The sequence below is a fragment of the Lactuca serriola genome, chromosome 4 (assembly GCF_051521515.1).
Source record: "Lactuca serriola cultivar US96UC23 chromosome 4, Lser_US96UC23_V15, whole genome shotgun sequence".
NCBI lineage: Eukaryota > Viridiplantae > Streptophyta > Magnoliopsida > Asterales > Asteraceae > Lactuca > Lactuca serriola.
The window spans coordinates 271486092-271500281 of NC_136411.1; positions in this window are offsets into that span (position 1 = coordinate 271486092).

A 14190-nucleotide genomic window follows, 5' to 3' on the forward strand; every position below is an offset into this window, starting at 1 on the left:
TGAAGATTGAAGCCGTGATTGACGTGTACAAACAGAATTCCAACATGTATAGGAAACCTCGTGTCTTTCAAGATGGTGATTTGGTGTTGGTGCATATGAGGAAAGAACGTTTTCCAAACAAAAGTTGACGCCAAAAGCTGAAGGTCCCTTATAAGCCTACGTAAGTGGTGTATGGTGTGAATCCTTACAAGCCTTTGTATTTCATTCCATTTCCAAATGGTGAATTGGTTCACACGGATGCAAATGACAATTTGAAGGCCATGATGTAACTACACCAACAAGTTTGTGTGAAGATTGAAGCTGTGTATGACGTGTACAAACAGAATTCCAACATGCATAGGAAACCACGTGTCTTACAAGATGGTGACGTGGTTTAGGCACATATGAGGAAAGAACGTTTTGCTAACAAAAGGAAGAACAAAAGTTGATGCCAAGAGCTGAAGGTCCTTACAAAGTGGTGACACATGTCAATGATAATACTTATAAGGTTGATCTGGGACGAGACCATTGAGTGCATGCTACCTTTAATGTGGGAGACCTTTCACCGTATCTTGTTGAGGATGGCCTTGATGAATTAAGGTCATTTCCTTTCAAAGAGGGAGGGGAGGATCCATGCATGGCTCATGAAAAGCCGAAAAATGTGATGGATTAGTGATTACTAGTAGGCTAGAAGGTGGTTTGTTCTCAATGGTTGGGTTGTGCATGGTAACCTACGTATTAAATTAGGGTCGCATGAAGGCTAGGGCAACATTTTAAAGTCTTAATAAGTGCTCAAAACTGTTACTTTTTGCTTCGTCAAGCCTTCTAGCCATTGTTGATACTCTTTGGTGGATTTGGATTACACTTTAATGCTTCTTTTTGCTCCTTAATGGAGCATGGACACTTTTTTCATTCATCAGTGTGTCAGACGTTTTTTTGTGTGGTTTGATGAGTTTCTTTAATTTCCATTATTAGTTTTACTGAGTAGTTGGTTGGGTGGCTAGTAACCACCAACTTTGTTATAAAGGCTTCATATAAGCCAATTATGCATGGAAAAAGAGTTAGATGAAATTTTAATTAAACTAACCTTTGTTCACTTTGAACAAGAGTTGATGCCAAGAGCTGATGGTCCTTACAAGCCTTTGTAAGTGGTGTATGGTGTGAATCCTTACGAGCCTTTGTATATTATTCCATTTCCAAACGATGAATTGGTTCACAAGGATGCTAATGACAAGTTGAAGGCCATGACGAAACTACACCAACAAGCTAGTGTGAAGATTCAAGCCGTGATTGACGTGTACAAACAGAATTCCAACACGTATAGGAAATCGTGTCTTTCAAGATGGTGATTTGGTGTTGGTGCATATGAGGAAAGAACGTTTTCCAAACAAAAGTTGATGCCAAAAGCTGAAGGTCCTTATAAGCCTACGTAAGTGGTGTATGGTGTGAATCCTTACAAGCCTTTGTATTTCATTCCATTTCCAAATGGTGAATTGGTTCACAAGGATGCAAATGACAATTTGAAGGCCATGATGTAACTACACCAACAAGTTTGTGTGAAGATTGAAGCTGTGTATGACGTGTACAAACAGAATTCCAACATGCATAGGAAACCACGTGTCTTACAAGATGGTGACGTGGTTTAGGCGCATATGAGGAAAGAACGTTTTGCTAACAAAAGGAAGAACAAAAGTTGATGCCAAGAGCTGAAGGTCCTTACAAAGTGGTGACACATGTCAATGATAATACTTATAAGGTTGATCTGGGACGAGACCATGGAGTGCATGCTACCTTTAATGTGGGAGACCTTTCACCGTATCTTGTTGAGGATGGCCTTGATGAATTAAGGTCATTTCCTTTCAAAGAGGGAGGGGAGGATCCATGCATGGCTCATGAAAAGCCGAAAAATGTGATGGATTAGTGATTACTAGTAGGCTAGAAGGTGGTTTGTACTCAATGGTTGGGTTGTGCATGGTAACCTACGTATTAAATTAGGGTCGCATGAAGGCTAGGGCAACATTTTAAAGGCTTAATAAGTGCTCAAAACTGTTACTTTTTGCTTCGTCAAGCCTTCTAGCCATTGTTGATACTCTTTGGTGGATTTGGATTACACTTTAATGCTTCTTTTTGCTCCTTAATGGAGCATGGACACTTTTTTCATTCATCAGTGTGTCAGACGTTTTTTTGTGTGGTTTCATGAGTTTCTTTAATTTCCATTATTAGTTTTACTGAGTAGTTGGTTGGGTGGCTAGTAACCACCAACTTTGTTATAAAGGCTTCATATAAGCCAATTATGCATCGAAAAAAGAGTTAGATGAAATTTTAATCAAACTAACCTTTGTTCACTTTGAACAAGAGTTGATGCCAAGAGCTGAAGGTCCTTACAAGCCTTTGTAAGTGGTGTATGGTGTGAATCCTTACGAGCCTTTGTATATTATTCCATTTCCAAACGATGAATTGGTTCACAAGGATGCTAATGACAAGTTGAAGGCCATGACGAAACTACACCAACAAGCTAGTGTGAAGATTGAAGCCGTGATTGACGTGTACAAACAGAATTCCAACACGTATAGGAAACCTCGTGTCTTTCAAGATGGTGATTTGGTGTTGGTGCATATGAGGAAAGAACGTTTTCCAAACAAAAGTTGATGCCAAAAGCTGAAGGTCCTTATAAGCCTACGTAAGTGGTGTATGGTGTGAATCCTTACAAGCCTTTGTATTTCATTCCATTTCCAAATGGTGAATTGGTTCACAAGGATGCAAATGACAATTTGAAGGCCATGATGTAACTACACCAACAAGTTTGTGTGAAGATTGAAGCTGTGTATGACGTGTACAAACAGAATTCCAACATGCATAGGAAACCACGTGTCTTACAAGATGGTGACGTGGTTTAGGCGCATATGAGGAAAGAACGTTTTGCTAACAAAAGGAAGAACAAAAGTTGATGCCAAGAGTTGAAGGTCCTTACAAAGTGGTGACACATGTCAATGATAATACTTATAAGGTTGATCTGGGACGAGACCATGGAGTGCATGCTACCTTTAATGTGGGAGACCTTTCACCGTATCTTGTTGAGGATGGCCTTGATGAATTAAGGTCATTTCCTTTCAAAGAGGGAGGGGAGGATCCATGCATGGCTCATGAAAAGCCGAAAAATGTGATGGATTAGTGATTACTAGTAGGCTAGAAGGTGGTTTGTACTCAATGGTTGGGTTGTGCATGGTAACCTACGTATTAAATTAGGGTCGCATGAAGGCTAGGGCAACATTTTAAAGGCTTAATAAGTGCTCAAAACTGTTACTTTTTGCTTCGTCAAGCCTTCTAGCCATTGTTGATACTCTTTGGTGGATTTGGATTACACTTTAATGCTTCTTTTTGCGCCTTAATGGAGCATGGACACTTTTTTCATTCATCAGTGTGTCAGACGTTTTTTTGTGTGGTTTCATGAGTTTCTTTAATTTCCATTATTAGTTTTACTGAGTAGTTGGTTGGGTGGCTAGTAACCACCAACTTTGTTATAAAGGCTTCATATAAGCCAATTATGCATGGAAAAAAGAGTTAGATGAAATTTTAATCAAACTAACCTTTGTTCACTTTGAACAAGAGTTGATGCCAAGAGCTGAAGGTCCTTACAAGCCTTTGTAAGTGGTGTATGGTGTGAATCCTTACGAGCCTTTGTATATTATTCCATTTCCAAACGATGAATTGGTTCACAAGGATGCTAATGACAAGTTGAAGGCCATGACGAAACTACACCAACAAGCTAGTGTGAAGATTGAAGCCGTGATTGACGTGTACAAACAGAATTCCAACACGTATAGGAAACCTCGTGTCTTTCAAGATGGTGATTTGGTGTTGGTGCATATGAGGAAAGAACGTTTTCCAAACAAAAGTTGATGCCAAAAGCTGAAGGTCCTTATAAGCCTACGTAAGTGGTGTATGGTGTGAATCCTTACAAGCCTTTGTATTTCATTCCATTTCCAAATGGTGAATTGGTTCACAAGGATGCAAATGACAATTTGAAGGCCATGATGTAACTACACCAACAAGTTTGTGTGAAGATTGAAGCTGTGTATGACGTGTACAAACAGAATTCCAACATGCATAGGAAACCACGTGTCTTACAAGATGGTGACGTGGTTTAGGCGCATATGAGGAAAGAACGTTTTGCTAACAAAAGGAAGAACAAAAGTTGATGCCAAGAGTTGAAGGTCCTTACAAAGTGGTGACACATGTCAATGATAATACTTATAAGGTTGATCTGGGACGAGACCATGGAGTGCATGCTACCTTTAATGTGGGAGACCTTTCACCGTATCTTGTTGAGGATGGCCTTGATGAATTAAGGTCATTTCCTTTCAAAGAGGGAGGGGAGGATCCATGCATGGCTCATGAAAAGCCGAAAAATGTGATGGATTAGTGATTACTAGTAGTAGGCTAGAAGGTGGTTTGTACTCAATGGTTGGGTTGTGCATGGTAACCTACGTATTAAATTAGGGTCGCATGAAGGCTAGGGCAACATTTTAAAGGCTTAATAAGTGCTCAAAACTGTTACTTTTTGCTTCGTCAAGCCTTCTAGCCATTGTTGATACTCTTTGGTGGATTTGGATTACACTTTAATGCTTCTTTTTGCTCCTTAATGGAGCATGGACACTTTTTTCATTCATCAGTGTGTCAGACGTTTTTTTGTGTGGTTTCATGAGTTTCTTTAATTTCCATTATTAGTTTTACTGAGTAGTTGGTTGGGTGGCTAGTAACCACCAACTTTGTTATAAAGGCTTCATATAAGCCAATTATGCATGGAAAAAAGAGTTAGATGAAATTTTAATCAAACTAACCTTTGTTCACTTTGAACAAGAGTTGATGCCAAGAGCTGAAGGTCCTTACAAGCCTTTGTAAGTGGTGTATGGTGTGAATCCTTACGAGCCTTTGTATATTATTCCATTTCCAAACGATGAATTGGTTCACAAGGATGCTAATGACAAGTTGAAGGCCATGACGAAACTACACCAACAAGCTAGTGTGAAGATTGAAGCCGTGATTGACGTGTACAAACAGAATTCCAACACGTATAGGAAACCTCGTGTCTTTCAAGATGGTGATTTGGTGTTGGTGCATATGAAGAAAGAACGTTTTCCAAACAAAAGTTGATGCCAAAAGCTGAAGGTCCTTATAAGCCTACGTAAGTGGTGTATGGTGTGAATCCTTACAAGCCTTTGTATTTCATTCCATTTCCAAATGGTGAATTGGTTCACAAGGATGCAAATGACAATTTGAAGGCCATGATGTAACTACACCAACAAGTTTGTGTGAAGATTGAAGCTGTGTATGACGTGTACAAACAGAATTCCAACATGCATAGGAAACCACGTGTCTTACAAGATGGTGACGTGGTTTAGGCGCATATGAGGAAAGAACGTTTTGCTAAGAAAAGGAAGAACAAAAGTTGATGCCAAGAGTTGAAGGTCCTTACAAAGTGGTGACACATGTCAATGATAATACTTATAAGGTTGATCTGGGACGAGACCATGGAGTGCATGCTACCTTTAATGTGGGAGACCTTTCACCGTATCTTGTTGAGGATGGCCTTGATGAATTAAGGTCATTTCCTTTCAAAGAGGGAGGGGAGGATCCATGCATGGCTCATGAAAAGCCGAAAAATGTGATGGATTAGTGATTACTAGTAGTAGGCTAGAAGGTGGTTTGTACTCAATGGTTGGGTTGTGCATGGTAACCTACGTATTAAATTAGGGTCGCATGAAGGCTAGGGCAACATTTTAAAGGCTTAATAAGTGCTCAAAACTGTTACTTTTTGCTTCGTCAAGCCTTCTAGCCATTGTTGATACTCTTTGGTGGATTTGGATTACACTTTAATGCTTCTTTTTGCTCCTTAATGGAGCATGGACACTTTTTTCATTCATCAGTGTGTCAGACGTTTTTTTGTGTGGTTTCATGAGTTTCTTTAATTTCCATTATTAGTTTTACTGAGTAGTTGGTTGGGTGGCTAGTAACCACCAACTTTGTTATAAAGGCTTCATATAAGCCAATTATGCATGGAAAAAAGAGTTAGATGAAATTTTAATCAAACTAACCTTTGTTCACTTTGAACAAGAGTTGATGCCAAGAGCTGAAGGTCCTTACAAGCCTTTGTAAGTGGTGTATGGTGTGAATCCTTACGAGCCTTTGTATATTATTCCATTTCCAAACGATGAATTGGTTCACAAGGATGCTAATGACAAGTTGAAGGCCATGACGAAACTACACCAACAAGCTAGTGTGAAGATTGAAGCCGTGATTGACGTGTACAAACAGAATTCCAACACGTATAGGAAACCTCGTGTCTTTCAAGATGGTGATTTGGTGTTGGTGCATATGAAGAAAGAACGTTTTCCAAACAAAAGTTGATGCCAAAAGCTGAAGGTCCTTATAAGCCTACGTAAGTGGTGTATGGTGTGAATCCTTACAAGCCTTTGTATTTCATTCCATTTCCAAATGGTGAATTGGTTCACAAGGATGCAAATGACAATTTGAAGGCCATGATGTAACTACACCAACAAGTTTGTGTGAAGATTGAAGCTGTGTATGACGTGTACAAACAGAATTCCAACATGCATAGGAAACCACGTGTCTTACAAGATGGTGACGTGGTTTAGGCGCATATGAGGAAAGAACGTTTTGCTAAGAAAAGGAAGAACAAAAGTTGATGCCAAGAGTTGAAGGTCCTTACAAAGTGGTGACACATGTCAATGATAATACTTATAAGGTTGATCTGGGACGAGACCATGGAGTGCATGCTACCTTTAATGTGGGAGACCTTTCACCGTATCTTGTTGAGGATGGCCTTGATGAATTAAGGTCATTTCCTTTCAAAGAGGGAGGGGAGGATCCATGCATGGCTCATGAAAAGCCGAAAAATGTGATGGATTAGTGATTACTAGTAGTAGGCTAGAAGGTGGTTTGTACTCAATGGTTGGGTTGTGCATGGTAACCTACGTATTAAATTAGGGTCGCATGAAGGCTAGGGCAACATTTTAAAGGCTTAATAAGTGCTCAAAACTGTTACTTTTTGCTTCGTCAAGCCTTCTAGCCATTGTTGATACTCTTTGGTGGATTTGGATTACACTTTAATGCTTCTTTTTGCTCCTTAATGGAGCATGGACACTTTTTTCATTCATCAGTGTGTCAGACGTTTTTTTGTGTGGTTTCATGAGTTTCTTTAATTTCCATTATTAGTTTTACTGAGTAGTTGGTTGGGTGGCTAGTAACCACCAACTTTGTTATAAAGGCTTCATATAAGCCAATTATGCATGGAAAAAAGAGTTAGATGAAATTTTAATCAAACTAACCTTTGTTCACTTTGAACAAGAGTTGATGCCAAGAGCTGAAGGTCCTTACAAGCCTTTGTAAGTGGTGTATGGTGTGAATCCTTACGAGCCTTTGTATATTATTCCATTTCCAAACGATGAATTGGTTCACAAGGATGCTAATGACAAGTTGAAGGCCATGACGAAACTACACCAACAAGCTAGTGTGAAGATTGAAGCCGTGATTGACGTGTACAAACAGAATTCCAACACGTATAGGAAACCTCGTGTCTTTCAAGATGGTGATTTGGTGTTGGTGCATATGAGGAAAGAACGTTTTCCAAACAAAAGTTGATGCCAAAAGCTGAAGGTCCTTATAAGCCTACGTAAGTGGTGTATGGTGTGAATCCTTACAAGCCTTTGTATTTCATTCCATTTCCAAATGGTGAATTGGTTCACAAGGATGCAAATGACAATTTGAAGGCCATGATGTAACTACACCAACAAGTTTGTGTGAAGATTGAAGCTGTGTATGACGTGTACAAACAGAATTCCAACATGCATAGGAAACCACGTGTCTTACAAGATGGTGACGTGGTTTAGGCGCATATGAGGAAAGAACGTTTTGCTAACAAAAGGAAGAACAAAAGTTGATGCCAAGAGCTGAAGGTCCTTACAAAGTGGTGACACATGTCAATGATAATACTTATAAGGTTGATCTGGGACGAGACCATGGAGTGCATGCTACCTTTAATGTGGGAGACCTTTCACCGTATCTTGTTGAGGATGGCCTTGATGAATTAAGGTCATTTCCTTTCAAAGAGGGAGGGGAGGATCCATGCATGGCTCATGAAAAGCCGAAAAATGTGATGGATTAGTGATTACTAGTAGGCTAGAAGGTGGTTTGTACTCAATGGTTGGGTTGTGCATGGTAACCTACGTATTAAATTAGGGTCGCATGAAGGCTAGGGCAACATTTTAAAGGCTTAATAAGTGCTCAAAACTGTTACTTTTTGCTTCGTCAAGCCTTCTAGCCATTGTTGATACTCTTTGGTGGATTTGGATTACACTTTAATGCTTCTTTTTGCTCCTTAATGGAGCATGGACACTTTTTTCATTCATCAGTGTGTCAGACGTTTTTTTGTGTGGTTTCATGAGTTTCTTTAATTTCCATTATTAGTTTTACTGAGTAGTTGGTTGGGTGGCTAGTAACCACCAACTTTGTTATAAAGGCTTCATATAAGCCAATTATGCATGGAAAAAAGAGTTAGATGAAATTTTAATCAAACTAACCTTTGTTCACTTTGAACAAGAGTTGATGCCAAGAGCTGAAGGTCCTTACAAGCCTTTGTAAGTGGTGTATGGTGTGAATCCTTACGAGCCTTTGTATATTATTCCATTTCCAAACGATGAATTGGTTCACAAGGATGCTAATGACAAGTTGAAGGCCATGACGAAACTACACCAACAAGCTAGTGTGAAGATTCAAGCCGTGATTGACGTGTACAAACAGAATTCCAACACGTATAGGAAACCTCGTGTCTTTCAAGATGGTGATTTGGTGTTGGTGCATATGAGGAAAGAACGCTTTCCAATCAAAAGTTGATGCCAAAAGCTGAAGGTCCTTATAAGCCTACGTAAGTGGTGTATGGTGTGAATCCTTACAAGCCTTTGTATTTCATTCCATTTCCAAATGGTGAATTGGTTCACAAGGATGCAAATGACAATTTGAAGGCCATGATGTAACTACACCAACAAGTTTGTGTGAAGATTGAAGCTGTGTATGACGTGTACAAACAGAATTCCAACATGCATAGGAAACCACGTGTCTTACAAGATGGTGACGTGGTTTAGGCGCATATGAGGAAAGAACGTTTTGCTAACAAAAGGAAGAACAAAAGTTGATGCCAAGAGCTGAAGGTCCTTACAAAGTGGTGACACATGTCAATGATAATACTTATAAGGTTGATCTGGGACGAGACCATGGAGTGCATGCTACCTTTAATGTGGGAGACCTTTCACCGTATCTTGTTGAGGATGGCCTTGATGAATTAAGGTCATTTCCTTTCAAAGAGGGAGGGGAGGATCCATGCATGGCTCATGAAAAGCCGAAAAATGTGATGGATTAGTGATTACTAGTAGGCTAGAAGGTGGTTTGTACTCAATGGTTGGGTTGTGCATGGTAACCTACGTATTAAATTAGGGTCGCATGAAGGCTAGGGCAACATTTTAAAGGCTTAATAAGTGCTCAAAACTGTTACTTTTTGCTTCGTCAAGCCTTCTAGCCATTGTTGATACTCTTTGGTGGATTTGGATTACACTTTAATGCTTCTTTTTGCTCCTTAATGGAGCATGGACACTTTTTTCATTCATCAGTGTGTCAGACGTTTTTTTGTGTGGTTTCATGAGTTTCTTTAATTTCCATTATTAGTTTTACTGAGTAGTTGGTTGGGTGGCTAGTAACCACCAACTTTGTTATAAAGGCTTCATATAAGCCAATTATGCATGGAAAAAAGAGTTAGATGAAATTTTAATCAAACTAACCTTTGTTCACTTTGAACAAGAGTTGATGCCAAGAGCTGAAGGTCCTTACAAGCCTTTGTAAGTGGTGTATGGTGTGAATCCTTACGAGCCTTTGTATATTATTCCATTTCCAAACGATGAATTGGTTCACAAGGATGCTAATGACAAGTTGAAGGCCATGACGAAACTACACCAACAAGCTAGTGTGAAGATTGAAGCCGTGATTGACGTGTACAAACAGAATTCCAACACGTATAGGAAACCTCGTGTCTTTCAAGATGGTGATTTGGTGTTGGTGCATATGAGGAAAGAACGTTTTCCAAACAAAAGTTGATGCCAAAAGGTGAAGGTCCTTATAAGCCTACGTAAGTGGTGTATGGTGTGAATCCTTACAAGCCTTTGTATTTCATTCCATTTCCAAATGGTGAATTGGTTCACAAGGATGCAAATGACAATTTGAAGGCCATGATGTAACTACACCAACAAGTTTGTGTGAAGATTGAAGCTGTGTATGACGTGTACAAACAGAATTCCAACATGCATAGGAAACCACGTGTCTTACAAGATGGTGACGTGGTTTAGGCGCATATGAGGAAAGAACGTTTTGCTAACAAAAGGAAGAACAAAAGTTGATGCCAAGAGCTGAAGGTCCTTACAAAGTGGTGACACATGTCAATGATAATACTTATAAGGTTGATCTGGGACGAGACCATGGAGTGCATGCTACCTTTAATGTGGGAGACCTTTCACCGTATCTTGTTGAGGATGGCCTTGATGAATTAAGGTCATTTCCTTTCAAAGAGGGAGGGGAGGATCCATGCATGGCTCATGAAAAGCCGAAAAATGTGATGGATTAGTGATTACTAGTAGGCTAGAAGGTGGTTTGTACTCAATGGTTGGGTTGTGCATGGTAACCTACGTATTAAATTAGGGTCGCATGAAGGCTAGGGCAACATTTTAAAGGCTTAATAAGTGCTCAAAACTGTTACTTTTTGCTTCGTCAAGCCTTCTAGCCATTGTTGATACTCTTTGGTGGATTTGGATTACACTTTAATGCTTCTTTTTGCTCCTTAATGGAGCATGGACACTTTTTTCATTCATCAGTGTGTCAGACGTTTTTTTGTGTGGTTTCATGAGTTTCTTTAATTTCCATTATTAGTTTTACTGAGTAGTTGGTTGGGTGGCTAGTAACCACCAACTTTGTTATAAAGGCTTCATATAAGCCAATTATGCATGGAAAAAAGAGTTAGATGAAATTTTAATCAAACTAACCTTTGTTCACTTTGAACAAGAGTTGATGCCAAGAGCTGAAGGTCCTTACAAGCCTTTGTAAGTGGTGTATGGTGTGAATCCTTACGAGCCTTTGTATATTATTCCATTTCCAAACGATGAATTGGTTCGCAAGGATGCTAATGACAAGTTGAAGGCCATGACGAAACTACACCAACAAGCTAGTGTGAAGATTGAAGCCGTGATTGACGTGTACAAACAGAATTCCAACACGTATAGGAAACCTCGTGTCTTTCAAGATGGTGATTTGGTGTTGGTGCATATGAGGAAAGAACGTTTTCCAAACAAAAGTTGATGCCAAAAGCTGAAGGTCCTTATAAGCCTACGTAAGTGGTGTATGGTGTGAATCCTTACAAGCCTTTGTATTTCATTCCATTTCCAAATGGTGAATTGGTTCACAAGGATGCAAATGACAATTTGAAGGCCATGATGTAACTACACCAACAAGTTTGTGTGAAGATTGAAGCTGTGTATGACGTGTACAAACAGAATTCCAACATGCATAGGAAACCACGTGTCTTACAAGATGGTGACGTGGTTTAGGCGCATATGAGGAAAGAACGTTTTGCTAACAAAAGGAAGAACAAAAGTTGATGCCAAGAGCTGAAGGTCCTTACAAAGTGGTGACACATGTCAATGATAATACTTATAAGGTTGATCTGGGACGAGACCATGGAGTGCATGCTACCTTTAATGTGGGAGACCTTTCACCGTATCTTGTTGAGGATGGCCTTGATGAATTAAGGTCATTTCCTTTCAAAGAGGGAGGGGAGGATCCATGCATGGCTCATGAAAAGCCGAAAAATGTGATGGATTAGTGATTACTAGTAGGCTAGAAGGTGGTTTGTACTCAATGGTTGGGTTGTGCATGGTAACCTACGTATTAAATTAGGGTCGCATGAAGGCTAGGGCAACATTTTAAAGGCTTAATAAGTGCTCAAAACTGTTACTTTTTGCTTCGTCAAGCCTTCTAGCCATTGTTGATACTCTTTGGTGGATTTGGATTACACTTTAATGCTTCTTTTTGCTCCTTAATGGAGCATGGACACTTTTTTCATTCATCAGTGTGTCAGACGTTTTTTTGTGTGGTTTCATGAGTTTCTTTAATTTCCATTATTAGTTTTACTGAGTAGTTGGTTGGGTGGCTAGTAACCACCAACTTTGTTATAAAGGCTTCATATAAGCCAATTATGCATGGAAAAAAGAGTTAGATGAAATTTTAATCAAACTAACCTTTGTTCACTTTGAACAAGAGTTGATGCCAAGAGCTGAAGGTCCTTACAAGCCTTTGTAAGTGGTGTATGGTGTGAATCCTTACGAGCCTTTGTATATTATTCCATTTCCAAACGATGGATGAATTGGTTCACAAGGATGCTAATGACAAGTTGAAGGCCATGACGAAACTACACCAACAAGCTAGTGTGAAGATTGAAGCCGTGATTGACGTGTACAAACAGAATTCCAACACGTATAGGAAACCTCGTGTCTTTCAAGATGGTGATTTGGTGTTGGTGCATATGAGGAAAGAACGTTTTCCAAACAAAAGTTGATGCCAAAAGCTGAAGGTCCTTATAAGCCTACGTAAGTGGTGTATGGTGTGAATCCTTACAAGCCTTTGTATTTCATTCCATTTCCAAATGGTGAATTGGTTCACAAGGATGCAAATGACAATTTGAAGGCCATGATGTAACTACACCAACAAGTTTGTGTGAAGATTGAAGCTGTGTATGACGTGTACAAACAGAATTCCAACATGCATAGGAAACCACGTGTCTTACAAGATGGTGACGTGGTTTAGGCGCATATGAGGAAAGAACGTTTTGCTAACAAAAGGAAGAACAAAAGTTGATGCCAAGAGCTGAAGGTCCTTACAAAGTGGTGACACATGTCAATGATAATACTTATAAGGTTGATCTGGGACGAGACCATGGAGTGCATGCTACCTTTAATGTGGGAGACCTTTCACCGTATCTTGTTGAGGATGGCCTTGATGAATTAAGGTCATTTCCTTTCAAAGAGGGAGGGGAGGATCCATGCATGGCTCATGAAAAGCCGAAAAATGTGATGGATTAGTGATTACTAGTAGGCTAGAAGGTGGTTTGTACTCAATGGTTGGGTTGTGCATGGTAACCTACGTATTAAATTAGGGTCGCATGAAGGCTAGGGCAACATTTTAAAGGCTTAATAAGTGCTCAAAACTGTTACTTTTTGCTTCGTCAAGCCTTCTAGCCATTGTTGATACTCTTTGGTGGATTTGGATTACACTTTAATGCTTCTTTTTGCTCCTTAATGGAGCATGGACACTTTTTTCATTCATCAGTGTGTCAGACGTTTTTTTGTGTGGTTTCATGAGTTTCTTTAATTTCCATTATTAGTTTTACTGAGTAGTTGGTTGGGTGGCTAGTAACCACCAACTTTGTTATAAAGGCTTCATATAAGCCAATTATGCATGGAAAAAAGAGTTAGATGAAATTTTAATCAAACTAACCTTTGTTCACTTTGAACAAGAGTTGATGCCAAGAGCTGAAGGTCCTTACAAGCCTTTGTAAGTGGTGTATGGTGTGAATCCTTACGAGCCTTTGTATATTATTCCATTTCCAAACGATGGATGAATTGGTTCACAAGGATGCTAATGACAAGTTGAAGGCCATGACGAAACTACACCAACAAGCTAGTGTGAAGATTGAAGCCGTGATTGACGTGTACAAACAGAATTCCAACACGTATAGGAAACCTCGTGTCTTTCAAGATGGTGATTTGGTGTTGGTGCATATGAGGAAAGAACGTTTTCCAAACAAAAGTTGATGCCAAAAGGTGAAGGTCCTTATAAGCCTACGTAAGTGGTGTATGGTGTGAATCCTTACAAGCCTTTGTATTTCATTCCATTTCCAAATGGTGAATTGGTTCACAAGGATGCAAATGACAATTTGAAGGCCATGATGTAACTACACCAACAAGTTTGTGTGAAGATTGAAGCTGTGTATGACGTGTACAAACAGAATTCCAACATGCATAGGAAACCACGTGTCTTACAAGATGGTGACGTGGTTTAGGCGCATATGAGGAAAGAACGTTTTGCTAACAAAAGGAA